The sequence below is a fragment of the Lagopus muta genome, chromosome 5, assembly GCF_023343835.1.
Source record: "Lagopus muta isolate bLagMut1 chromosome 5, bLagMut1 primary, whole genome shotgun sequence".
Lineage (NCBI taxonomy): Eukaryota > Metazoa > Chordata > Aves > Galliformes > Phasianidae > Lagopus > Lagopus muta.
In genome coordinates this window covers 11,989,501-12,016,370 of record NC_064437.1, presented here as the reverse complement: position 1 = coordinate 12,016,370, position 26,870 = coordinate 11,989,501, and the positions used below count along the sequence as shown (strand labels likewise).

General features: G+C 34.4%; 2 long non-coding RNA genes across 4 annotated transcripts in view; both read left to right on the top strand.

Annotated features, from left to right (window-relative positions):
• The first annotated feature begins 676 nt into the window (after positions 1-676).
• On the top strand, positions 677-5,212 carry LOC125693856 (uncharacterized). Its single transcript, XR_007377286.1, has 4 exons — positions 677-1,042; positions 2,306-2,554; positions 2,915-3,474; positions 5,114-5,212. It is a non-coding gene; the product is annotated as an uncharacterized LOC125693856 (long non-coding RNA).
• Positions 5,213-5,507: 295 nt separating this feature from the next.
• The window catches only part of LOC125693853 (uncharacterized), a 41,094-nt gene continuing 19,731 nt past the window's right edge, over positions 5,508-26,870 (top strand). For all 3 annotated transcript variants that reach the window (XR_007377281.1, XR_007377280.1, XR_007377282.1), the window contains exons 1-2: positions 5,508-5,615; positions 19,518-19,665. This is a non-coding gene — a long non-coding RNA (uncharacterized LOC125693853). The remainder of the gene's footprint in view (positions 5,616-19,517; positions 19,666-26,870) is intronic.

Sequence of the window (26,870 nt, the reverse complement as noted above, 5' to 3'; positions counted from 1 at the left end):
TTATGTAACTAATAAATACATAATGTCTGTAGGTGAGACCTGAGATTTTCAGAATCAAATTGCTGACACTTGTAACAATTCTTACTTTGTTTTAGATACATGTTAATCAAACTGTAGGATAAATTAATTACATCATCTTACGGAGTTTAAGTACAATTTCTTTATACCTTTTTTTCAGAAAAACAAATTCCTGACTTTTCAGGGATTACATGGACATAGGAGACTTGTTTTCTAAAATACCAAAGTTAATGATAGATTTTTTTTTTTTTTTTTCAGGAGGGAAATCAATGCAATTCTTACACCACTTGAAAAGATTATTTAAGTACATATTTAAGTTTCTGTACCATGTGATACTCTGCATTTAAGAAAAAAAAAAAATCAGATTCTATTTCAAATCACAGAATCTAGTGAAACTCAATCTATCAACAACACATTGTAATGACATTTATTTCATAAGATTATTACATAATGACTGAATGTCCAATGAAATTAATTTGCAAATGCAAGTGCAGAGTCTGACAAACTAGAAAACGGCTGTTTCAGAGTATGGCATTTTGATCTGACGTATTCCTTGTGGATAGTCTGATGGGAAGAACAAAGCTATTAGAGAAACCTGATAGAAGTTAGATTGAATTTATTTCATTATACCTAAGAATCAATTGATATAACTTGAACTGTAATTTGCCTTTTTTTTTCTCATCAGATGAAACCTTTTTACAGGGTCATTTCTAATTGTAAGACCTGTGCTTGTAGAAGAAAATAAATGCTTTGGAGCACAGCTGGGATTTTGCTAATATCAAGAGTGTGATGAAAAGGGTGGAAAAGCAGGGGAAATGATGGCCCTATCACCACCTCTTCCAGTGAGGCTTGTACAAGAGACTGATTATATGAGAAAGGGAAAATTGTACTAGTCTAAACATAGTCTTCTCATTCAAGTTTTTAACAGACAGGTAACAAACTCTGTTTGAGCTGCCAAAGAATTGCCAAGATATGACCTTTTAAATTCTTCAGATGATGGGGAAAAAAGATCAATGTGAAATGGGTAAGTGGGAATAATCCATATTAAATTCTTTAACATTATCAGAAATTGAATCCAATTAAATGAGGTTAATATCAAAGTTTGCAAATAAGAACTTTGTTTTCTATTTCATAATGTTTTCTAGTTTTATTTCCTATTCCTTCTGTTTCCTAGGGTATGATCATATTTGATTATGCATTGTTATAATTTATCTGGTATTTTTGTGGACTTCCTTTTGACATTTTGTTTTATACAAGCCCCAATATAACATGTTAAATATAGTATTTCATCAACTAAATATCATACTTTACTTATAGCACTCCTGTGTTAGAGCCAAATTGGCATATCTATCTCTTCTAAGCCCTGATTTGTGAGATTTAAATATTTCAGCTTTTTCTCTCTAGGTATTCTCAGCATCTACTTTATTTTACTCTGTCTCCAATCACCTAATTCCCTAACTAGGTACCATAGCTCAATAACAACAAGCTATCAACTTACCCTTGTCATTTCATTTTTTCACACATTTTCTTAGTCTGTGTTCCATATCTCAGTGAATTCTTATCTGCCTGGTCCACTGCCATCCATAGGTTTGTGCTATATAACAATAGTTCATCTCTGAAATGTCAAAAATAATGAAAAAAAAGGAAAATCACAAAACAGATATTGGCCACAGCCACTTCTGTGGATCCAAAGCTCTTAGACTTATGTTCATCAGCAAACCTTAAAGTTGCGAGTTGCCTTTTCTATCACCTGCACTGCAGCTCTGCTGTTGTTTGCCAATGGGATGCTGCACAGCAGTGAATGCTTCCTGAAGAAAGTCTCTGTGCAGGTATTCACTGTCAGCTAAGAGTGCATAGTGCAAGCTAGTAAGGGATTTTCTCTTCTTTCTTTCTTTTTTTTTTAAACTATCACACAGTTTTCTCAAGAGCACAAAGTTAAAGGAAAAGGTGACTTAAGAACAGGTAGCAGTTCTAAAAGTGGAGCTGTAGGTGGGATTAGGAGATTTCTATGGAGTTTCAAAATTTGTCAGGAAAGTTATTGAATGTGTTATCCTTACTTCTGTTACGCCATTTCATCAAAAATTTCAGTCATCAGTTGCTTTTAAAGGGTAATATTTTCCTTCCACTTGGAGATCTGATTCTTCCCCCGGGATGAACAGATGACTAGCCATTTCACCAGTAATAAACAGAAAGTCTTCAGTATCTCCTGACATTAAAACTAAATCGGTGTTAATGGAAAAAAATGCAAGAAGGAAGAACAATGGCTGATATTGTTCTCATTTAACAGATGGATTGAGACTGAAAAGCTGGAGAAAGAAGGGAAGCATTGCCCACCCTGAAGGCTAAAAACAGTGAAGAAATAGGCCTAATTCAGCAGAGAGAAGAAGCTTAATAGTTCTCTTTAAAAGAATCAGCCTTTCTCTTCACAAAGACATTTGAATATTATCAGAACTGAAGTGTTCACTATCAGAAGTGTTTACCGGTGTTGTAAAGATCTAATTGTGAGGGTTCTTCTGAAAGTAAAAAAGAAAATTATGTAAGTATTACTAAAGGCTATCACTGCACTCCCATGCATATATTTCTGTGAAGTTATTTCCGAGTAGTTACACATACTAAATATACTTTAGAAAAGAAATCATTTGTACAGTTTTCATTAAAGTTAAGAATTTTTCAATGTAAAAACAGTAAATTCACTATAGCATCCTTACAGATCTGTGGAGAATATTCTGGCTGTTCTGTACCTTTGCCACTCTATGCCACATGACATCAGGATTAATTAATGATTTTTAAATTGGCCACACACACATGCATAACGGGTAACCTGACTTTCCAGCTACTGTGCAATGTGAACTGTGGTGTAGTCCCAAATCTCTGACCCATGATTTTGCTATTTCAGATAGTGATGCCAGAATGATGGGGAGAAGAGTGTGAAGTGTGTGTTCTCAGTCCAGAACAGTGCATTCCAAAATGGAGCAATTAAATGGAATTTCTTTCATCCTTTCAAGTGTAACAGAAACCAATAAAAATGAAAATATAAGTTAATAAAGGCAAGAGCATAACTAGCAATTTTACCAAATTAGGAAAAAAAAATAATAATTCAATGACAGAGCTATGGAATTAAAAGAAACTGGACCATCAGCATCTTTAAAATTCAAGTGAGACAGTGCATAAATAATAATGATAAGGAACAACTGATATTTGTAGGAAAAAAAAATGACTGACACTGGATTAAAGCTCACCTACTACATGTAACTGACTTCTCACTGCATGTAAAAAAAATGAACTAAAATTGTATCTTATATATAGTGTTGGTAATAAGTCCTTAAAGCTGAAAGCTCAAATACATTTAGACATGTATTAGTTTTCTGTGGTTGAAGGTACCAGACAGATTTACTTTATTTATCAGCCTTATCTAGGATCATCTCCTTCCTCAAGTGGGAAGCAATGAAATGCAAGGTAAGTATATGAAGGTATGGTGTCATCTTTTTTTTTTCTTTCCTTTTTTTTAATCTTCTTTTATCTAGTTAGTTATTTAAACATTTACCTTGGCCTTTTTGTGAGGGTATCAACAAATTCAGTGTCATATTGAAAAGTATGAGTCTGATCTTATGTGCATATATAGGGAGATATGAATCCAGAGTCATTCCCTACTCCAAAATGCTCTTCGGATGTTTCACATATATTCATTTCATCTTTTTTTTCTGTCTGCTTTAGTCCTCTCTCTTGGGTCTCAGCATCTGCTTACAGCTATATTCCCTCCAAAACACCAAATCCTATTTAGAACATATTCAGGACATAGCTCCTGATTTTGAAGCAATCTGTCATTTTTATGAGGAGTTCTGACTCATTTTTATGGGAGGCCTAAGGGACAAATGGCATGCAGCATGCCAGAAGAGAGTGATTAGCCTGCCAAACTTGAAATCTCTAGCAAACGCCCATTGCTGTTCTAATTAACTTACTGCATTCACCATTTGCATAAATAAATTACTTAGTTGAAGCTTCCTGGATTGCATGACTTTGCACTTTTTTTTTTTTTTTTTTTTTAATTGTGAAACCAAAACTCTATGTGAAAGCATAGTGAATTTTGTAGTTTTTCTAAACAACTTCTTCCTTCTCTGTAATTCTCATTCATAAACTATTTACAAGCACAATACTAGGTTTAAATAAGATCTTTTTTGTTCGAGTTGTAAGTTTTCTAAATAAGACATAAGTGCCATGTCTTTCTAAATTAGATTTTATAATGAATAGGTCAGTGCTTTTTTAAATACTCAGCCAAGATTTGGCAAGCATATCTCAATACTAACTATCTTTCTAAGACTTCACAAGAATCTCTTAAAGAATTTAATGGACACTATAAAGAGCTGCAGCTGAATTTCTGCATTTTTCATGAGAAACAGAAAGATGAGGGAATTGTCAAGCCTACGAAAACAACATTAGAAGTTAATTTTTAGTGGAACAGCTGTAAATGGAGTACAACGTAATTAGGAAAGGAAAATCCCATTTGTGAAAATCGCAGTGTAACCACTCTACTAAGACAAATACTTTTAAAAACAACAACAACAAAACACAGAAAAACAAAACTGCAGCATGAAAAACAGATAAAAATGGTGAGAGTAGAGCTTTGGAAATATCCTGGGCACACCCAGTCTTTTTCAGTGGTTCTCTTGTTCTAGAAATAGCTAATGCTACAAAAGTAACACATCCACATCCTGCCTACTTAAAATTAAGAGCAAAGCAGCTAGGGGAAGAATTCTTCAGTCACAGGAGAAATCAAGATGAATAAATGCAATAAAATAACTCTGTATGAAAATAGATTTCTTACAAGCTACAGAAATGTGGAGATTAATAGACTAATCATTTGCAAGCAATTTCATAAATGTGGGTGACTTATCATTCAGAACCTAACCTTACAAGATCAGTCCATAGTGACTTCTCTTCCAGAACCTAGACAAAGAAATCATAGCATTTTGGAGTGATTCATCAGCTCAAAAACTTCCTTCAGACTACAGTGCCTTTAGTAAAATCAAATTGTGCTGAATATCTACAAACCCAGTATACGAAAAATATAAATCACAACATGTATTTATTCCTCCAGGATAACACTGATAGGTGAAAACAAGCTCAGGATTTACATGGAAGTCACTTTACACCGGATAGAAAGTTGCTGTGTCTCTGATCTATGTAGTAACAAAGGTACGTCATGATATTCCCACCTCTTGGATAAATGGAAAATCTTTGAATTACGGACAGACACATGAACATTTCTGGAATGCAGTGAAGTGATCTCATCAAACTACAAAAGCTTTGTGACCGCAGTGATCAGTAACTCCTGTTTGGCCACCTTGCAGTACCTTATGAAGTAGGACTCTGTAGGAGAGCTGTTAGTTCAAGGTTTGAACTGGTGGTTGAGCACCTGATGAAGGGGTGTGTCTGGCCCACAGAGCACAGGCAAATTGGTTGCACCTGTTCCCAGTGAGACCAGAAGGGCTACACACACTAGGCTCATATAAGGGCCAGCTGCTGAAAGGATAGATTCTCTTGACTGAAGCTGCTTTCTGAGGAGGTCTGTATAGCTGTAGAGCCCCTTCACCAGTTGGGTGAGTTCAACTTATTTTGTGTGCATCCTATGGAACCTGTCAGAAGCAATGTTGTTTCTCTGTGAGCAGAATGGATCAAATCCAGAAAGAGTTGGTGGTGTTTCAAAGCATTCTTCAAATAGAGCAAAGATGACGTAGATCTGTTGTATCAGGTACCTAAATGTTTGAAGGTAGGATTCATGGATTTCCTGGTATGCCAGGAATTTTCAGTCTTCTTCACAAAGAAGAAAACTGTGGTGATGCTTCAACATTTCAGTGCATATAACAGCTATATATAGGGGGAAGAAAGGGAGAAAATAATAGTACAGATATAAAAATATTTTACTGCAAAACTAAGATTTGGTCAGGAACTCTTCTCATAGCACCAAAACTATGTTTCTGGGAAACTTTCACTAGATAGATTTTCTAGTTACAAGAAGTTATTTATTGAAACTGCAGAAACTGCAGGCTCTGAGAGAAATACTAGGTCCAAATTCCTAGCTTAGCGCAAATATAGAGCGCCATGTATGTAATGTTATTCTGTCCTGTGATTCCTTTAGTCTTTCAGAAAATAAATGAAGTTTATTTTTTTTTTTTTGTATGAATGTACATAGTGTGAGCAAGCTGCTACTAGGCAATAATGTTCTTACAATACTTCTATGCAAAGCTTTCCTGATGCACTTCCTAGTCTCTGTACTGGGTCTATTCCAAATGGTGCTCTCCAGTAAAAAGTTACAGCTAATCAATATGATTTACCGACAGGAAATAGTACTTCTCCAAATTTATTTTTGCCACTTCAAATTGAAATAATCTTGGCGTTTTCTGAAACTTTTTTCTCCTGTATGGCAGGATTGGAAAGTTTCTTTTTAGAGTTTCAAATGGCATTGGCGTGTGCTATGCACCATGTATCAGTAATTGCCGGGCTACAGCATAGACTTGCAATGGAGTTAAGTGTCCCTTGCCTGCAGGTTGGAATGCAAATATAGCTGGGGGAGATAGGGGCTGCTGGGCCCCAAGTCCTGCCCTGCTGCTACCCTGGTAGTGGTGCAGGAAAAGGGACACCAGATAAGGCATTGGTAAAGGGAAGACTCAAGCACGTGTTCTGCTGACAGCTGCTTCCCTCATTCCCAAACACTCCTCAGTGACTGCCTGATTTCTCCTTTGGAAGTGATCTCACTCAGGGAGTCACTTAAGCATGGCCAGTTACCTGTTGACACTAATGTATCCTGCTCCTTCAATGATCTCTGAAGCAAGTGTTAACTGGATATTTTAATTGCAATGGTGAGTCTTGCTTATGGATGTGCTGATGAAATTGCTGTTGTCTGTGGAGTTCAGCTGGGCTAATGTGCACAGCTGGACCAGTGAGAAGGTCAGGGCTGCTCCTATCATGCCTCTCTCAACCACCTGTAGAAATTTGACAACTCTCCAATCACCCTTTTGGTTCTCATAATGGATTTAATAAAGGAAGTGCTGACACAATCTTAGCTGCAGCAGCATAAGTGCTCCCCTCCAGTAAGGGGAAAAGTAGGAATATAAAAATGTCCCTCTTTGTTCAAAATAGAACAAACCAGATGTTTTCCCAGACTATAGTATCTGAAAACTCTTTCACCGATTCCAGTGTGTACAGTATAACAAAAGTGTTCAGGGGCCTCTAACTTCTTATAGGGTATTTTATTGTCTTTATTCAGTAGTTTGGATATTTGCTGTGACAATAATTGAACTATGAAAAACACATTTCTTTAAAGCATGTTATAGTGCTGCTTTTAAGGAATTGCTTGTAAACTGGAATGGAAATGATTTTCATTAATTAATGCTTTGAGTCAATTAGAGCAGTTGAATAAATAAAAATATCTGTTGTATAAAATGTGAACCATATTCACCATTACAACTTTCCAGAGCAATGTTAAACCTAATGTTTTCTAAACTAGAAAAAAAAAAAAAAATTACATACAAGGAATTGATTTTCTGTATAGTTGCACACTTATTACTTCTTTACTTTATAACATGCAACAAAAACTTTAATTATGAAGATATGCTATTATATTAGAATGTGGCTAATAAACAGGAAAAACAACGTGGACAAAAGAAGGTTAGAGGAAACAAGGAAACTCTATTCAAGAGAAAAGTTGGAAGTCACTCTTGTAAAGTTTTACCCAAAGGAACAGCACCACTGAAGCTGTTTAACTGGAGAGTACTATGAATAATCACCATCTTGGCCCCAGGTACACATTTTCTTCCCCAGAACAATAATTAGGAAGAAAAGATAGTCATTCATAAACACCTCAGTGGAGCAAGGGGAAGTTTTAGCAATCCCAGGTGTTCAGAGTTTATAAGCACTAACAAAAAAGGGAAAATGTGGATAACTGATGAAAATGCTGTTACTTTACTCTTTTAAAAGGAAATTAGGTGATGTATCAGTGCTGATTAGGGTATTGGAGCAATTCTGAGGAATGAGCAAAACACATACACAAAACTTCTTCATTTTCTCTGAAACAAAGTATGTGTTAGGAAAATCATTCTGCATTAAATATTTCTTCATTTACTGGGGTAACCACGGTCATGCTTTTTATGAATTCTCAGGTACTCAGTGGCATGTACTACTGGGCTTCAGGATATTCTGTCATGACAATGTTAGGTTTTTGTTTCTCTGGGGAAAATTGAAATTCAACTTTAAAATTTACATGGCAAGACTGCAGTGGAATTGTGTTTAAAGGTCCAAGTAGCAAAATGAAGACAGGACATTCTAGTCAGGTGGCATCTTTATGACATTTGTGTTAGAGCCTCTGTTGTACAGTATATTTGTACGAAGGAAATTCAGTTTTTTGTTGAAATTTTTGCACAAAGTTTTAGGAACAAAAAAATTTTACTGAAGTAATTGGACTAAGCCATTGACTTCCCATCAGGGCCTACATTTTTTTCAGGGAATAATTTCCCTGCTTAGTCATACTTGCCAATATTATTTGTATGCTTAAAAAAATTGACATTAATATATTACACATTTAAGCATACTGTTAGCAGTGGAGCATTTTTCTATCCAATGGATAGGATAGAGGTCTAATAGCTTACTATTTCCTGAAATATAGTCTCAGCTTTGCCATTTTCTTGTGTATTTATGTGAAATCAAGAAATGTTTTCTTCAGTGGATGTCTTTGCCAGAGTTGCTGTATCTTAACATCTCTACAACTGCTGTTGGACTTTGTGGGGAAAGCTGAACAAAATGTAATAAATACATTTTCCAGCCAGCTTTGTAACCACCCAAGGGATTTTAGTAAAGAACAATAAACGTTATTATTATATCTTCCTTAACAAATACAGAAAAGGCATAGTTCATTCTGAAATATTTTAAAATAAAAGTAAATCCTATAGAAGCATGATAATCTTCCATGGGAATGATTGGTTTCACTTATCACTTGCTGTAAGTGTTTTGCTGAAGTTCCAAAGAAATTTTTACCTGAAAAATGTAAGACACCTTGTGCTTTTGTGGGTTTTTTACACTATCCAACATTTTCCCCTTGCTCAAACACTCCAAATTACTAGTGTTCTGTTATGTGTTAGGGTTTTTTGTCTTAACAAAGACAAAAAAGAAATCTTATACACTTCAGTCAGATGGTTTATTCCAGTTGAATCTTTTATAAATGAACACCTTAGCTAAAGCCAGAACCCTCTGTACTGATGGCCAATTGAAAGGCAATTAAATTTTTTTCTTCACAGTCATGACTGGAAACACACCAAGACTCTCGTCTTTATAGTTATGTAAGGAGCCTTGAGACATCACATGAGGACAAGTGTAATTAACAGGCAAAAAGCATTGTCTGGCTTTGCAATATCCTGTGCTTGCGAGTGTTCAACACTTTATCGTTCTGTCATACTACAGTCTTTAAGTCAAGGTGATGTGTGGCCTCAGTGCTCTCGTGCAGTTCTTTGCTAGGAGGAAGGTGCTGCCTGCCGTTGGGTCAAGGAGCCCACCAGCTCCTCATGGGCCATTTGTGCCCATAATTGCTTTCTTCATGTTAGGAATTTCAGATCTGTCAGATGTGAGGATGCATTGTGCCTTTCCTTGAGTGGCAGTTGTCCATTGCCAGGTGCAGCTATGGCTGACTCTAAACACCTATGTGGAGGTGGGTGCTGAATTCATTTGAGATTTATCTACAATTATACAACATTTTTCTTATGATCCTGTATGGCCAGTCTGTCAGAGCAAGTGGCAAAATTGTACCTTTCAAGGAATTGCACTTGTAGAAAGAAACAATTGTTTCAGTTTGAATAGACTTTATCTCACACATTAAAATTGAGGTCAATTAGTGCTGTCAGGTTGTGTCATCAGAATACATCTTTTGTTTATGTTTGCAGTGCATGTTTGGAATGCATTTGGATTTCTGTGTGTGAGAGACAGAGCTTTTTCATACTTAGTTCTATATTTTACACAATTATCTCAAAGTTGTTAGTTTGCTTTATTGTTTTTTTCTTTTTGTCATAGGAGCAACTGTACCTAGCTTCTTTTAACAAAAATACTGCAACCATTATTGATAAGAAGCAATGTTTATCTCAAGCACTGGAGTGAAATAATCACAACATATCTCTATATGGGGAAACCCAGAATCAATGTCTTCGATGGCTTTGCTTGCTGATGCTTTTATACTGCTTGAATTTGAATGGGTTCCCTCTTGTACTTCATTTTCTTTCCCAGACAGCCAGCTGGTAATCCTAATCTGGACTATGAAATAAATATGGAAAACCATTGCTCTAGAAAAAAAGGTTCTTATGTGAAATGCCCTTCTCCAGCCTTACCACCTGAGGGGCTAGATTGCAGCCACATCCCAAGATGGTTTAACGTTTGGCTGCATGGGACACTATCCCAGAATTCAGACTTATTTGGAAAGAAAACAGGTTTTATAAACTTTACCTGACATATCTGCCATCAACAGCACTTGCATGTATAATATAATCTGCTTTGATGTTTGGTAAATGCTACTGTGCACGTACTCCCATATACATTTTGTATCTGTTTCCACTACACTTTATTTCCCTGTGTTTTTTTCTATATATATACTGGGATTAAAAATTAAGTGCCTTGTTATGTGCATAATGATCAATAAATTTTATATTGTCTGTCCTTTAATTGTAAAAATTCTGTATTTCCTAAGCAAGCAATAGGGAACAGTTTCTTCCTAGAGTAAAATAATAAACACTGCTGTAACAATTGTTTAAGGGAATAACTTTTTTCTTTTTTTTTTTTTTTTTTTTTTTTTTTTACAAAGCTCCATTCTTTGTCTCAACTACTTGAATTTTAGTATCAGTGTCAGAATGAAAGCTACTTCAGCAATTGTATATCTACTTAAAAACAAGTTTTCTGGCTATAAGCTTTCTCCTAGAAAGCCTGAAACCCCATGGAATTATATCAAGCAGGTTACTAGTCATCCTAGTGTCAATTTTAGCTGACATATTAATCCATCTCTCCCATGGCTGCGCTATGGTACGGCAACCACATTGTATTAATCAGATGGATAGAACTGGATGTTATTTTTCTTTTAAGAAGAGAGTGTGGGAAACTGCACTCTTTCAGATGTAGTATGACAATGAAGCAGAGATCTAATTGTCTGATTGACTGTCAAATTTTGCTTTCTGGAAAGTATTAATTTATTTAAAAGACTAGTTTGATCATTCATTTTATCATAAACACAGAAAATTAAGTGAAGAGTAACTCCAGTATTTTCTGATTGATGTATTTAAGACATAATCTACTCTTCATTTTGGTTTTTATAGGTATATAACATTTTAATAACTCTTCAAACTGGCTTTACTCATTTATATGTACCCTTTTATATATAGTTTGAGTACCTAATGGTATTACTGAGATATAAATGCCAAAGATGCATTACTTGAATAACAGCCAATGTAGCTAAAAAGTGAATCATGAAATCTGGTGGATGACATAGCAGGATAAAGACATGTATTTAAAATAAGATACTAAGTTTATTATAAGTACTAAACTTACTTCTTGTGTCCCTTTTTCCTACTGTTATCTTGCTTGTTATTTCTAAGGAATTTATAACTCTTAGTTGTCACAGTAATTGTAAGATTTATATATATTTTTAACACGTTTACACTGTGTGGGACTGATGGACTGATGATTTTATGGTGGAGGTTTTGAGTTGTTGACTACTGTGCTAGGAAAATACCTCAGATCCTGAAGCACTCTAATATTTTGATTTTTTTTTTTTTTTTTTTTTTCAAATAGAAAAGACCTTCACTATAGCAAGAAGCCACTCAATTCTTTGTTTTTCATTTTTTGCCCTTCATATTCTGTCAATTTCCCACCATTCCTAATGTGACTGCTATTTTCTGAAGTTATTTGAAACCTGTTTTTTTCTAATAGACTCAGGCCACAGCCTTTTCCTTCCCGCATGTACTGGGAAGCAATGTAATGTTTGATTCTTATTTTTTTCATTATTTGGAAACCAAAATTAATTATATCTCAAAGTTTGTCATGAGAAATGGAAAAGAAGTCTTCATCCAGTAGTTACAAAAATTATTTGAAAACTATGGTTCAGAATTTATAGTTCAAAAACTGATTTCTTAGATAGCTATTTCAGACTGTTAATGTTGGTATTCCAGTCTGTTCCACTGACAGATTTTTGAAAAGCAGGTAATACCTCCATGTTAAACTACCCTAAGTCTAAAGAAAAGAATGAAAGAGAACAAAGAAAAATAACAATGAAAGAAGAGAAGAAAAAAAGAGAAGTAAGGAAGGCAAGTAGGAAGAAGGGAGAAGAATGGAAATGCAGGGACAAAAGCCTATGCATACATAAAAGGGAATTTCTGTCAACAGCTGAAGTCTTGCTATGTTGCAAATCAGTTTAACCCAAATACATTCACTGTGCAGTACGCAGCCTTTGAAATAAACAACAAGAAAAAGAAAACCCACATTTTTCGTGTTTGCAAATGACTAACATTATGTTTACCAAATACAATTTATTTCTGCTGGTATAAACAGACATTAGAATATTCCATTTCCCTAGAGACTTGCAAGGCCCTTTTTGTAACAAATAATTTGTTGATCTCTGCATTTTCAATTTCCAAAGTTTCGATGTTGTTAATGATATCATGATAAGATTTTAGGAAACACTTAAATGAAAGTTCTAATATAGTCATTTAAAATCTGTATAGTCAGTGGAACAGTTTCTTTAAAATTCTCAGCTTCCAGAGTAAATCTTAACATATTCCCTTGTTCATTCAATCTGCAGCTCTGGAAAAATAACACAATAACAGACTTTTAACACCCAATGGATTTTGGGCTTCAGGCCCTGAGGCTAATAAGATACAGTGCCAGTAGCAATCTTAGTAGACAGAAAAGAGAAAAACACTAAGGGAAAATAAAAGTACTTATTTACTATTGAGCATGTTTCTTTTTCTACTTAAGCCTCTCTGTATTTGGGAAAGCTGGGTTGTGTTTTTAGGTGCCCTACTAAGACAGACTCACAAATGGTACACGGTCAATGGAAATGTGAACTGCTCATTGTAAAATTCAGTAAATGAATTGTATTTTCTGCCCTGTATCTAGTATAATTCTAGGTAATGTCTATGCTACTGTTTGTGCCTGACACTTTAGGACTTCCTTTAGCAAATCTAGGTACTACTGGCTGGATGTTTGCTCTCAAAGAATTGTGTTCAATGGCTTGATATTCAGATGGAAGCAAGTGATGAATGGTGTCCCTCAGAAGTCTATACTGGGACTGATAGAGTTTAAAACCTTTGTCAACTACAGGAATTTAGTGCAACTCTCAGTAAGTTTGCTCATGATACCTGTATGGGAACTGCTGAGTCACGGCCTGAACCTCTGATTAATCACCTGAGGTGAGCCATGAGTCAGCCAGAGGAGCACAGGTGAAGGCAATTCACCTGTGCTGCCAGAAGGGGTGGAGCCAGGCTCCAGCCCTCCTAGACCTATTTAAGAGCTGGCTACCAGAGGGGAAGGATCTCTTCTGGAGATCCCCTCTTTTGGTGTCTTCTGGTGAGCTCAGCCGAAGGGTAAGCTCTTCCACTTATTCTCTTTTTGTTATCATTGTCTGCTTTGCCTTACTCTCTTGATTATATTACAATTATAACATCCTGATATCTATTGATTATATACAATTATATTGTGATTATAACATCTTGGTTATACAATACCAATCTGTTTGATATACGAGACATGCTGGAGAGAAGGGTGCCTTCTGAATGAAGAAATTCTTTGCTATGAGGATGGTGAGGTACTGGATCAGGTTGCCTCATGAAATTGTGGATGCCCCATCCCTGGAACTGTTCAAAGCCAGGTTAGATGGGGCTTTGAGCAAGCTGGTCTAGTGGAAGGTCCCTGTGATGGGGATCTTGGAAGTAGGTGCTTGTTAAGGTCCCTCCTAACACAAATGGTTGTCTGATTCTATTAATAAGAACTACATTTGTTCATTCTTATCACACCTTAAAGGCTGCACTGAAGTTCACCCATGATGTACTTCCTTTTGGCATAGCACAGCCTGTCAAAGAAATGGCTGACAGGGCACTCATGTTGCTTTTTAGTAATTTTTGTTTGTAGCTTTATTTGAAGACATCTAGAGCCAGATGTCAATAAGGGGAGCCTGTGCTATTCTTTACTTTCTTAGTAGTGTCAAGGCATGTTAGGAATCCTAAGCAGGAATTCTAAATGTGTGTGCTCATATAGTGCCAAAAGTGCTGAGGAAAGGGAAAGTAAGTCTGTGTGGTGCCTTCCTATGCTGAAGTTCAGTACAGTGCTCTGAACTGAAGGGCACAGCTAGCAGGCTTCAAACTTTGGAGCTTACAGACTCATAAGTATGCAGCCAACATGGCTGGATGTTGACTGTGCTCGTGCAGTGCCCACTGTCCTCAATCTTTAACGTGCATTTTGTCATGACAATGCTGTAAAGTAAGGAAGTGTAATTAAAATTTATTTGCAAACAGGAACTGAGTCACAGCGACACACAGCTGAACTCTAGATGGTTTCAGGTGCTTAGTTCAATTTTTGCCAAATGGCCTGGAGGGGGGACTAAGTCTGAGATTGGAATTAGACAGGTGTCTAATTAGACAGGTGCCTGTAGCAGGGCATATGGAATTAGATGATCTTAAAGGTCCTTTCTAACCCAAACCAGTCTATGATACCATGAATTAAGCTCTGTTCTTTCATGCTATCAGTCACTGGTTACACTACTAAATCTTCTTGCCTCTTATTCAGCAAAAAAAAAGAGGAGAAAAAAAATGTGGAGTAATATTTGCTTTGATTTTACTACTTCAAATTGTGACTCTTACTCATTTTTTTAATAAATACATCAACACACTTGTTTTCATAAGTTGCAGACACTTTAAAAATGTATGCAGTTAGAGTTATAGACTATTGGCATACGAAGTTTTTAATCTTTTTATTAGCATTTACTTTTTTTTAAAGATGTCTGTAAGGAAGGGTGTTCAGCTGGTTTTCTATTCTGTTAAATATGTATTCTGTAGCAAACATTCTTAAAACACTTAAGTTTGATTTCACAATGAAATTGAATTGCTGGATTATTTTTCCTATATATACTGCAGAAACAAATCTTTTTGGAAAGAGGTCTTCACTGTCATATTCATTTTTCTAAATTGAGTGTCAGGGCACGTTAGGTATATTTAATAGCATTATAATTGCAATTTTAGAAAGATGCAAAATATCAAGACATGCTGGATTTTCTGAACAGCACTGCAAGTATACCTGCTGTATTTTAATTTAGCAACCTGTTAAACAAAATTAAACACGTTATGTATCCTCAAGGAATATGAGGGGCAAAAGGTTAAGTACCGCTGTGAACTAAACTCATCTTGATGAATAAAATGCGTATTACTGATAGGAATGATTGCACTAGTTGTCAAACAGGATTTCTGACTTTTTGCCATGGGAAGCCCTAGTACAATAAAACATTCAACTCCATGCACCATTTTGCCATGAATTCAGTAAAAGAACTCATATGTTTTGGACTATGTTAGGTAGAATCGTACCCCAAAGCCCTAACTATGATAGAAAATTATTTCTCATCATAAAGAAATAGTGTTCAAAGAGTAGTGAATCTCTGGAGCAAACCAGTAAGTGGGGACCTTTGCAATATCAGTGAAGTATATTGCTGGAATGAAAAACGAATGAAGCTAAAACAGGAAAACAACAATCTGTTCTTGCTGCTGGTTATTTCCTTCTTTAATTCTTTTCTAGTTTTAAGTTTCTCTGAGAGTTGTTGGGGATTTTCTTTGGAAAGTTTTCCATTGTTATTTCTCAAGATATGAAATATATAAGCTCCATTTACCAGAAAACTAAATTTATCAGTGAAGTTAGTAAAGACTAAATAATTGCTAAATGGAATAATTTATGGGGTTAATACAAACCAGTAATTCATAGTTTGCAAAATTTTAATTTGAACACAATTGACATTAGTGCACAAACTACATTTCCATGGAGTTTGTTTTCCAGTACCTTATGATGGTGATGAAAATACCTGACCTTAATTTAAAAGAAAATAAACGAAAGAAAATATATTTTAAAAAGTAAATATCTTGGCTTAATTTATTATGCAATTAATTATTTAAATATATATATTTGAGTATAAAACTTTCTTCAAAAGGCACCTCAAGGATAATGTATTTTGTAAATTGACAAACAGAGGGAATGAGTTTGACTAGTAGAAGCAAATGTAGCACAAAATGTTTAATAGCTGCATTAAACAGTACTTAACCAGAAATATTCTGTTCAGCAGTACTGTTTTGGGGGCTATGAGTGAGACTTTCCCATCTTGTATAGCAGATTCAATTTTGTATATATTTTTTTCATACACCCTCTCTGGTTCTGTGCATTTTTAGATGTTCATTTGTGTAAGCTGTTAGAGCATAAACTGTACTTTGTCCTAGGAGTTGGTAAGCTTTGTTTTTTGAAGGTAGCATGTTAGTAATATCCTCTAATAATAAAAACAGATGGAACAATTCAGTTAAAAACAAATAAAACCCATATAATCTAGCAGATTATATGACTTGTAGTAACTTTAGAAATAACTTAATATTTAAACATCCCTCATACAAGTAAAAACAGACATGAAAAGTCATGTAAATTAACAACTACAACTTCCAAAATCATGCATATATATATTTAAAGATTTTATAACCACCGTATATATGTATATATATGTGTATATATGTGTGTATATATATATATATGAATGATCTGAAGAATTTTTTATTTCCTATTTCTGTTCTCAATCAGGGGAAAAAAAAATTCCATAGAATTACCTGTGCCATTATGCTGCTCAATGCACTACATCTTCATGCAAAAGTAATTGTTTTCCAAAATGTAATGAGAAAGAGAAGTGAGAGTGTATCTGTATCCAGAAAGTATCCAACTGGCTGATGGAATGGTTTCTTCAATATCAATGTAATTCATGATAATTGCTATACTATCCTGCTGTGACTCATAAATCACTGGCCAAAAGACTTCTCTTTATTTTTATTTCTGATCTTCATTCCACTTTTTTTTTTTAAGCCAGAGATGCTCACAAGTTTCCTACAAGCATGCGATAAATATAAAATAATTAGGTATGAAGCAGGGAATCAATCTAGGACTCTGAGTTTAATAGAATGATCATACAGCAAAATGGTTAGGAAGAAATCATTTAAACCATCAGTCAAGAGCATAAGAGCAATACAAAAGGCAAATGGGATGGAGGATTGTTGGGTGAGATACAGAATATAAAGAAGCAGAGGTATCTACAGCATACATTTATTTTGCCTTAATGGAATACAGGGTTAAATTACACAGGTGACAGATAACTTTTAACAGTCTAAAAACTTGGTGTGAAGATACACTTTTTTTCCCATTTGCACAGTACTTTGATCTACCTATAATAAAGTTGTAATCTGAAAAGCTCTACTATCTCACAAATACTTATCATAATTGAAAGAGAAGAACTTACAGCAAAATGTAAAATTAAAGAAAATACTTGATTTTTTTTGTTTGTTTTTTTTTGTTTGCTTGTTTGAAAAAAATATATATATATATTTATATATAATATATTATATATATATATATATATATACTTAATGCACTCATAGATTGATTGTAACACCCAGGGGCTACATAGTAAAATTCTTGTTCTTGGGTATTCAGTGAGTTTTGCCAATTATTCAGATCAATAACTCTACATGGTGAAGCCAACACTTTACTGATAGAATCCTTTGAACAGCTAGCACCAGTGAAAATAAAAATTAGAAAGCAAGTTATTCTGGGCACTTCTGATCTTAATTGAAATTATTCCATGTTTGTATCAGTAAAGTCAATTTTTCAATCCAAGCAAGAAAATGAAAAGGGAAGCATATCTTCAGAAGTGATACAGAAGATCATGAAGGTGCTTTATTTGATGCCACTTCATCAAAGAAAAGGAGACAATTAAGTTTTGTGGAGAAGAGAGTATGAAACAACAGAATTCATCCTTGCTGTTAATGCGATGTTGTTAGCAAATAGAAGCAAATGTGAGCTTTTTTTTTTTTTTTTACCAGTTCCAGAGGCTCCTCACATAAGAGCATGTAAGCTGAGATGGGTCTCCTGAATCCAGTTTCTCATCCTGTGTACCATCTAATTTATCTTTTTTTTTCTTTTTGGCTTAGGAATTTCCACATTATCAGGTAACGGTTAACCACTGAACTACAGTGCAAATTAAGTGCTCTCCTTTGATATCTTTGTAATGGAGATGTTCCATCAAATGCCTTATTAAACTTTGTGCTTGAACCTTCCTTTTGCAGAACAACAGTCAATTATTTTATGTCTTATTGAAAATTGAGATAGACTTTTGAAAACAAAACAGCACATAATGACTACTAAATTAAAGATGGATATGCTAACTTAACATTTATTTTCATTTTCTCACTAATTCCATTAATCAATAAGTATCATCACCACATTCTTGTATATGCTGATGAATTTTCATACTGATTCTTTAACTAGATTGAAATAAAAGTTAAGTGTAGTGTTCACTTGGGAGAAGTAGGAAACACTGAAGTGGAGATTTCAACAGGAAAAGAAAATAATTTTCTCTTTGTAGTTCTTACAGTTTCTTCAAAATTCTAATTTAGATAAAATTAGATTACATAGTAAGATTAAAGGAGTTTGAGTTGTTTTTTTTTTCCCTCAAATATTTTTGGACTTATATTTTATTAAATCTCAATAAAAATACAAACTCAGTAAGTGAAGTTGTTTGAAGTTTGTCTTTTATCTGGACAAACAAGAAGGAAGTTCTCAGGTTATGAAGTACTATGTATGTTGTCGTTCTTATATCAGGACAAACACTAAGAAAATCTAGGAAACAGCCTATGTTTGATATTTTCTACTCAGGTCAATTATCAGAAAGGAAAAAATAATTCCAAAGCACTATTTTCAGTTTTCAAAAGATAAAAACAATAAAACAAAGCAAAATCCCCACGAATATAAAATATACAAATATATTTATGGTGATATTTTGCAGGAAAGTATTTGCTAATAGAATACTAATTATTAGAGCTTCTTATGTGTACGTTTAAATAGCTACAGTCCAGAATCTCATTCAAATATTTTAAAAAATTGAGGTGTACAATGAAGGGTGAATAATGCTTCTGACCTAGGAATGGAAAGCTGTTTGCAATTCATAATGAAGAAATTCAAATGTACAACACGCTAACCAGCTGAATATAACATAAGCAAAAGTTTTCTCAATTATGTTTTTGTTTGTCTGGTGGTTGGTTGGCTATTTGGCTGTTTTGCTTTGGTTTTTGTTTTGTTTGTGGCAGCCTGCTATCTGCTTGGGGTTGTTCTTGTACTGATCAGAGACAGAGAGTAGCATAGCTCATGCAGAATACAGAACTCCAACCAGTGGATTTTCTTTTTATTCCTTACAGCTCCAGGGCTTCTACCACCTTCCAGGACATGAGATGGCTGAAATGAGGAAACTGTCCATAGCTGCATAATCCATACCAGTGAAAGCAGATCTACAAACATTTAGTAGCAATCAATCACTTATACATTCCTTGCTGTGTGCTATCAAAGGTAGGTGTTTCATTTTCTCTGTTCTGCTGTAACTTTTGATTGCTATATCAGGTATCTGTTTGCTTTTTTTGTTGTTGTTGCTTTGCTCCTCTGAGAGGTTCTGGAAAGAAGAGTAGCACTTGGGCTGGAAGGAGAAATGCTGCTCCAACTCCACTAATCAGAACATCTGAGCATTCTGCTGTCCATTCAAGAAGAGTAGATAGAAATCAGTTTAATATTCACTGCTGTGGGTGGAAATTGGAAAGAGTTGGTACTGCTCCTCCCCACAGCAATTTTGCAAGTTAGCTAGTTTGTACTTAGATACTTTTCCTCTCTAGAACTCTTAAAAATTTCTTTTCAGAGATTCTAGTGAATAATATCCTAACAGTCAACACAGACAGTTTGACACAATACTTTAGCAGGCTGACCAATGGAGATAAATTATATTAATAAGTAAATTACATTTTTATGTAACTCCAATGGACAAGAAATCAATTATTAGATATGTGCACCTGGAGAAAAAAATAAAGCAAAATAAAAGTGAACATTTTTGCAGTAACCACAGTGTAATCTAGATTTATTCTGTGCAAGTTTTTGGAGGGAAATATAGCTGTTTTGCAAACAAATGTAAAGATTAACTACGTACAGTAATTCTGAACCTTAAAAGTAGAAATACAAAAAGATTTTAAAAATCACTGTCTTGAAAAATATTGAACTGATTAAATTAATTTCTTAGATACAATACTAGAATATAAATGGAGAAATGATACATTTATGGCAAAGATCAGAAGGCATATTTCATCTAAGAATCAGTGAAATTCATGACAGAACAGTAAAATCCTTAGTTCTATAGAGTGTGTTTGACAGTGAGATTTAAAAAAGATCTAAGTGTTTGACTTTTTTTTTTTAATAAGTAGACTATTTCAAATGAGCACATCTGGTTTATGTTCCTAAACCTCTGGCCTTTAAAAAGTCTTGTTCCCAGTTCATACAAAATAACATTCAGAATTGTTTGACATGGTGATCTTCCCCATAAGGTGACTGGCTGAATAAACTGATTAAATAGATTCAGGAACTTAGCATGTATACAGCAAGTTAATTCTGGCATCCTGGAGCCATTAGTAAACATCCTCATTACTCCGCTACTTTTCTTACTGTAGGTTAGGAACTGAACCGAGATTAAAAATAAATAATAATAATCTGTTTATCTATCCAGTGGAACTGAAATAAGGAAAGCATTTTTTTTTGTCTGAAAAATTTCCATTATATTGTCATATTTTCTTAAATACAAAGAAACATAAGAATTTCAAAAATCAAGTAATTACATTAAATGTCTTTATAGTTTCACAAGGATTGAAATATTGAACAGGTGGACTGGTTAGGTACATAAATGCAAATGATCAGTAAATATTTCACAAATGCTTTTGAACATGGTAAAGTTAAAAACTAAATAGAGTAAGGACTGGAAAATTTTTGTTTTTTTTTCTGTACTCGTTAATAGAACATTCATTGTTATTTGTGTAGAGTGTAATTCTTTTTGATTTGCCTTCCATTTGCCTTGAGGACAAGCTAGTTTAAAACTGTTCAGCACACTGCACCATGCAGAACAGGTAATCTGTCTAATTAAGGCCTGTAAGGATGTTCAAAGTAAAATATTGAAGAGCTACCATAACCTCACTTTCACCCTCCCTATGTACCGCAGCTTCTGAGACTCAGAGATACCCTAGCCATTAACTCAAGTGTTTACACTCTAAGCTCAAATTCTACTTTGCCAGAATGCTTCATTTCACAACTCTGTTTTCTCATTTACAGGCAGAAAGCAATTTATCAAATTTTTATATTACATTTCTCAGCTTGTTCCAATACTGGACAATAGAACATATTCCTGGAAATTCAAAATGCAAAAGCATAGTGGCTTTATCCAGGGACCTAATAAGATTTATATCCACATTCTTTTTTCGTGTGTTCATTTGGTGCATTTTAATGAATTATTAATTATGACCAACAATAAAATATTATTTTGCTCTGATGCACAACAAAAGGAAAGGTACCCAAGAGAAATCCATCTGACATTTCAAAGTAGATATGGCCAGAGTATGTTCACAAGTTTCTCATCAAGTATTGCGAGATATGCATTTGCCCATCAAATGAACCAGACTGACTGAGGCATTTCTAAAGATACAGATGTAATCCATGGGGAGATAAAGTCAAGATTTATTACATTTTAGGGAGCATTGATTAGTGCTCTTTTTCTGTGTTGTTTTTTTTTTTTTTTAAATAAACAGGTATATGACTAAGATCAAAAGATTTCTCTATTTTCCAAACATGTTTTTAAAGGTTGACATATAGGTTTAAAACCTATGTAAGGATGCATGTTTTGCAACTGACAGCATTTAAATTGAAAGCTGAATGTAATAGTTCTTTACTTAATATATTTAAAATATACTTAAAATCAGATTTATGCAAATGCTGTAAATATAATATTGTTTGCTGTGACATTTTTCATTTCACTTTTATTACATTCTCCTAAGTGACCTTAACTCTAACAGAAACTTTCAGGATATTCTATGTACATATTACTGCATCTTTTCATCTTAAGTTATGCATCTTGTTTTTTAACTTAATGAAAAAATATAGTTCTTGAAGTATTTTATCTGTGTAACATTAGCGTTCTTATACATTACTTGCTAATATCAAAATATCTCTACAAGTTTCTTTACTTTCAAGGTCATTATAAGAAGTGCTTTTGAAACTACAGTGAACAAATGTTCAAAACAATTGAATTTTCTCTTCCTTACAACTGTCTAAAGAGTTAAGTAATATTCTAGAGTATTCAAAGAAAAGTCAAGTTAAAAACACTTTGGGTGTGAAAGCTATACAATAAGACTAAATATATCTCTGATTTCCTTTTAAAAGAGAATGTGGATTTGTTTTTGCCTTTGTTATTTTATAAACATATAAAGGTAATGCTCTGCCCTGTATATTAAGATGCATGTTTAGTAAGCATATTTGTTCCCTGTGAAATCCTTGGATTTACTTGCAATCTATCAGAAAAATGTTTAATGTTCTAAAAAGACCTAATTGTAGAATATATCATGCATTTTACCAATTTCTGAAAAATCACTTTTATTCATAGAAGTAATGTTTCATGCTTATACAGGATTACTAACAGTGATAAGAAATCTGCTTCAAATAATCACAACAAAAGCTAGTTTAATGCTCATTTGAAGGAAAAGTGAGTGCTAATGGATTTTGACAAGCTGATCATGCCTTTAATAGCATCAAGCATACCAAATTCTTTTTCACACCACACAGTCCCCAAGGGATCATCAACCTATAGATTAAAAATCCATGACCTTTGACCTTTCTATAGTTAACTGTCAAGTGATTATTAGGCTGCCAATCGGCATAATATCCCTCCTGTTTATATTTACCATTACTGTTCTCAAGTAAAACCAATTCATTATATTCATTCTCTACATTTTGAAGCTTCTTTTTATATTCTTTCAACTGCTACTGTCTGCTTAAAAAAAATAAGGATCTGATCTGAAATGCTCTTTACTCTTTCTGCTATCATGCTTTCTAATAAAACTCAGTTACACCATACCACCCTTTCTATCTAGGTCTTTGATCAGCTCATAGAGAAGTAGCTGGGAAATAGCTCATTCCTTATGAAATAGCAGAATTTTCTTTCCGTTTTTTTTTCCCCTCTCCTAAATTCTAAAGGGACAATGCCAAGTTAATACTCTTAAGTGTCAACTGGAGGTGATGTATATATTATGTTTATGTATATCCGTCTTGTTCTTTGAACAGACTGAATTAGAAAATTCAGTCATATTTTATACTAATGTGTTTTATCAGCATTTATAGATTAAAAAAGATTTCTTCTGTAGAGTAGGATGTAAAGTCCTGCCAACAACATCACAGTTGACTTCTCCTTTTACAGAGCATCAAGGCTCAAGCCCAGCACAGATTGCAGAATATCCCTTTGGCTTCAGGGAGCTGTTATGGGATTTTCTATGGGGGCACACCTCAGTGTCATTTGCTCCCTTGTCTACTTCAGAGTCCAAATCAGCAGTTGCAGAAGGTGCCTGGGCAACTGCAACTCCTCTGCCTCCAATTGTTATCTGGTGTTTCTCTGAAGCACTAATGAGAGGGGAGCTGCGTCTCCTAAGCTGATGGGTACTAAAAGATAGTTACTGAAACAGTTTGAGATATATCTCTGCTCTGTCCTTCAGAAATAGAGGGGCAAGAAGTAGGATGTTGCACATGGGAAGTTTATCAGTGTCTCTCATGTCTGTATCAAGTTAGGAGCAATGTGATTGATTCTGGGTGAGATTAGGTAATTTTTCTATTTCACTAGGATTTGAAATTTAAAAAAAAATAACTGTTACTATAGTAGGCAATATCGATACATTAAGATCTAGCCCCAAGTTAAATCAGTAACCTAAAAGAGAATTTTGGAGGTTTATCCCTGTTATCTTCTCAGAAGCCATACCCAGATTTTTCATACTCTAATTGTCATAAGCTTGACAGTTCCCTATGCTTTTTCCCTCTTTCCAGAGAGAAAATACTTGGAAAAAATTATTTTCTATTATGGCAAAATTGAGGTCTAGTGACTAATGACTAACTGTTATTGCAGTTCTTGACCTGATCTGTTGTGCTGGAAACAAACTTCAGTCTCCAGAGTGTAACCATATACAACAGGCAGACCCTGAGTTTATACAGGCAGCGTATTAATAACGGAACAGCTTCAGAATTGTTATCCTAATGAACAGTCTCAGATCTAATAAATTCCAATGCTGAAAGTAGGTGAGCACACAATTGTTTTCATTCAAACTGACAGAACTCAAAATAAAACATTTCTATTAGTTTATTCAGGGTGAAGAATAGCATTAGAAAAATATAGGAGACCTTCTCATTGGTGTATTTTTTCAACAGCTTCAAGCTGTTAACAGTTACTTTGTCCCTAGGTATGCAGTGGTGCATGCTATGGCTAAATGATTAGTTTAGAGGCCCTTGACATGCAGACTTTTTCTGTTCCCCAGTATCAACTGTGAAAATGTATTTCCAAGCAATTAAACCTCATCTCCTGCTGGCTTGGGAGCCAGGAACCTTCAAAATTCAATTCATATTCTTCAACACCTACTACAGTTGGAAAACCGAAAAAAAAACCAAAAAAAAAAAACACACACACAAAAAAATGTTAGAGTCTCAAAGAAATTCACTGATATGTGTTTGAAAGTCTTTTAAAGAGGAGAATGAAAAGCCTGGAAAGATGTTACTAACATAGCAAATAAAGCAGATGACAAAAAGTGTCCTTGTTTATTGTTGCTGTTTTGGAACTTTCGGCACACATATACATCAGTATGCACAACTGAAAGAAAGACACACAGTAGGAAACACTAGGGAGTCAGAGTTAATCTCCCTTTCCTCCTTCCCCCCAACTCTAAGGAAGATTTTCTATTTTCTGATTATACAAGTTTTAAAGGAAGGAACCTCTATTTCCAAATACTTGTGTGGTAGCTCAGATAGAAAATACATACAATTATGTATATTTCACAGTGACCTACATAGCAGCTTGGTTTGCCTGTGGAGAGGTGAGTGTCAGGTAGCTGGAAAGGAATGCAAGGAATTGTTTCCTCTAAAGACTGACAGGTTCTGAATGCAGATGGTGGAGTTCAAGTTCATTTCCAGTTAGGTTTCTACCTATGCTCACTAATGGCCCATTGCTAAGAGCCAACTTACAGGAGCATCAATGAGAATAAGGGTACAGTAGTACTTGCTTACTCTGTTTAACAGCCCCTGAAACTTTTGAATAATGCTTTGCCATAAAAATTGTAATTCTAGCAAATGCTTTTTCTATATTTCATTGTTTGGAGATGCAAAAAAAAAAAAAAAAAAGGGACAAAAAACCTTGATTATGTGGGTTTTATGAAAAAAATGCAAAATCTTATATGATGTGGCGTGATAAAAGGATGAAGTGTTTTCTCTTGGCAGATGTAGCTTTGCTTAAAATATTTCCTCTATTGTTGCTTGTAAGACAGTTACAGTTTTCTGCTTGCAAAATCAATCATACCGACCAATATTTAGTCTGAGTGTGATATCATTTAGGGCAGTTTGATGTGGAGAAGTTTGATCATTTGTTTTGTAAGATAAAATCTACTTGAATTTAAAATATAAAAAGAGAGCTAATGTGATTCCTGCCTATTTTTAAGGACTTAGCTGAAGTCCTTTTCAAGTGCTTAGCTCCAGAGTAATGACTTCTGGGATGAAATTCTGGTGAGCTTTTGAAGGTCCAAGGTAAACATCTCCTCTATGATTTGTCTGCTTGAATGGGAAGGAGACAACTTCATGATTCTATCCCTAACTTTACTTGCGAACAGAAATCTCTGGGTATTCACCATTCCTCAGCATGGAGTATTTGTAACTAACTATGATCTAAGTACTAAGCACCACTAATTACAGAAGTGACTAATAATGTAGTGCTTTCATGAAGCACGGGTCAGCAGACTTGATGGAACAATGAAAGACAAAGAGGTAGGCTGAGCAGCTGGAGCAAAAAAGCACAGTCGGATAGTCATGATATTACTGCTGAATCTTTGGGCTTGTGGACATGAAATGGTGTGATTTTTATATGTCTTTCTCAGCAGTTGTTGTCTTCCTTGTTAGATTCATCAGTCAGACTTAATAACCTAAAATAAAAACTTCTCATTAACATTTGCACTTTGACTCGAATCACCTGAAACTTGGAGTTCCAACATGGAACTTATATCATGCTTTAATTGCAATTAAAATATTGAAACTCCCTTCATAAGTCCTTAAAACTACAGTAGTTTTCATACTTTTATCATATTAATAAGATAGCCAATGTCTTCTTGCAATGTAATTTAATAGGATATTGCTAGTTAAAATGTTACATTGTTTCTAAATGGTTTAACTTAATAATGTGTCAATCTCATATTGGTAGAAGAACAATATTTTACTCCTTCAGACTCTCCATTTTAATACTTTATCTGATTTCCACAGATGTCAAAAGTAATAGAATTGGATGACTATAGCAAACATCTTCTGAATATTCTTTTGATTTTAATGGAATTAGTTTAAATTGTGTACACACTGTTTCTGTGATTACTTTCCACAAATACTCTTGTTAATGAATTTGTAGAAGGGAACATACTGAAAATGAGGCATTTACTTATGCCTATTGTACAAATTGCATTTTT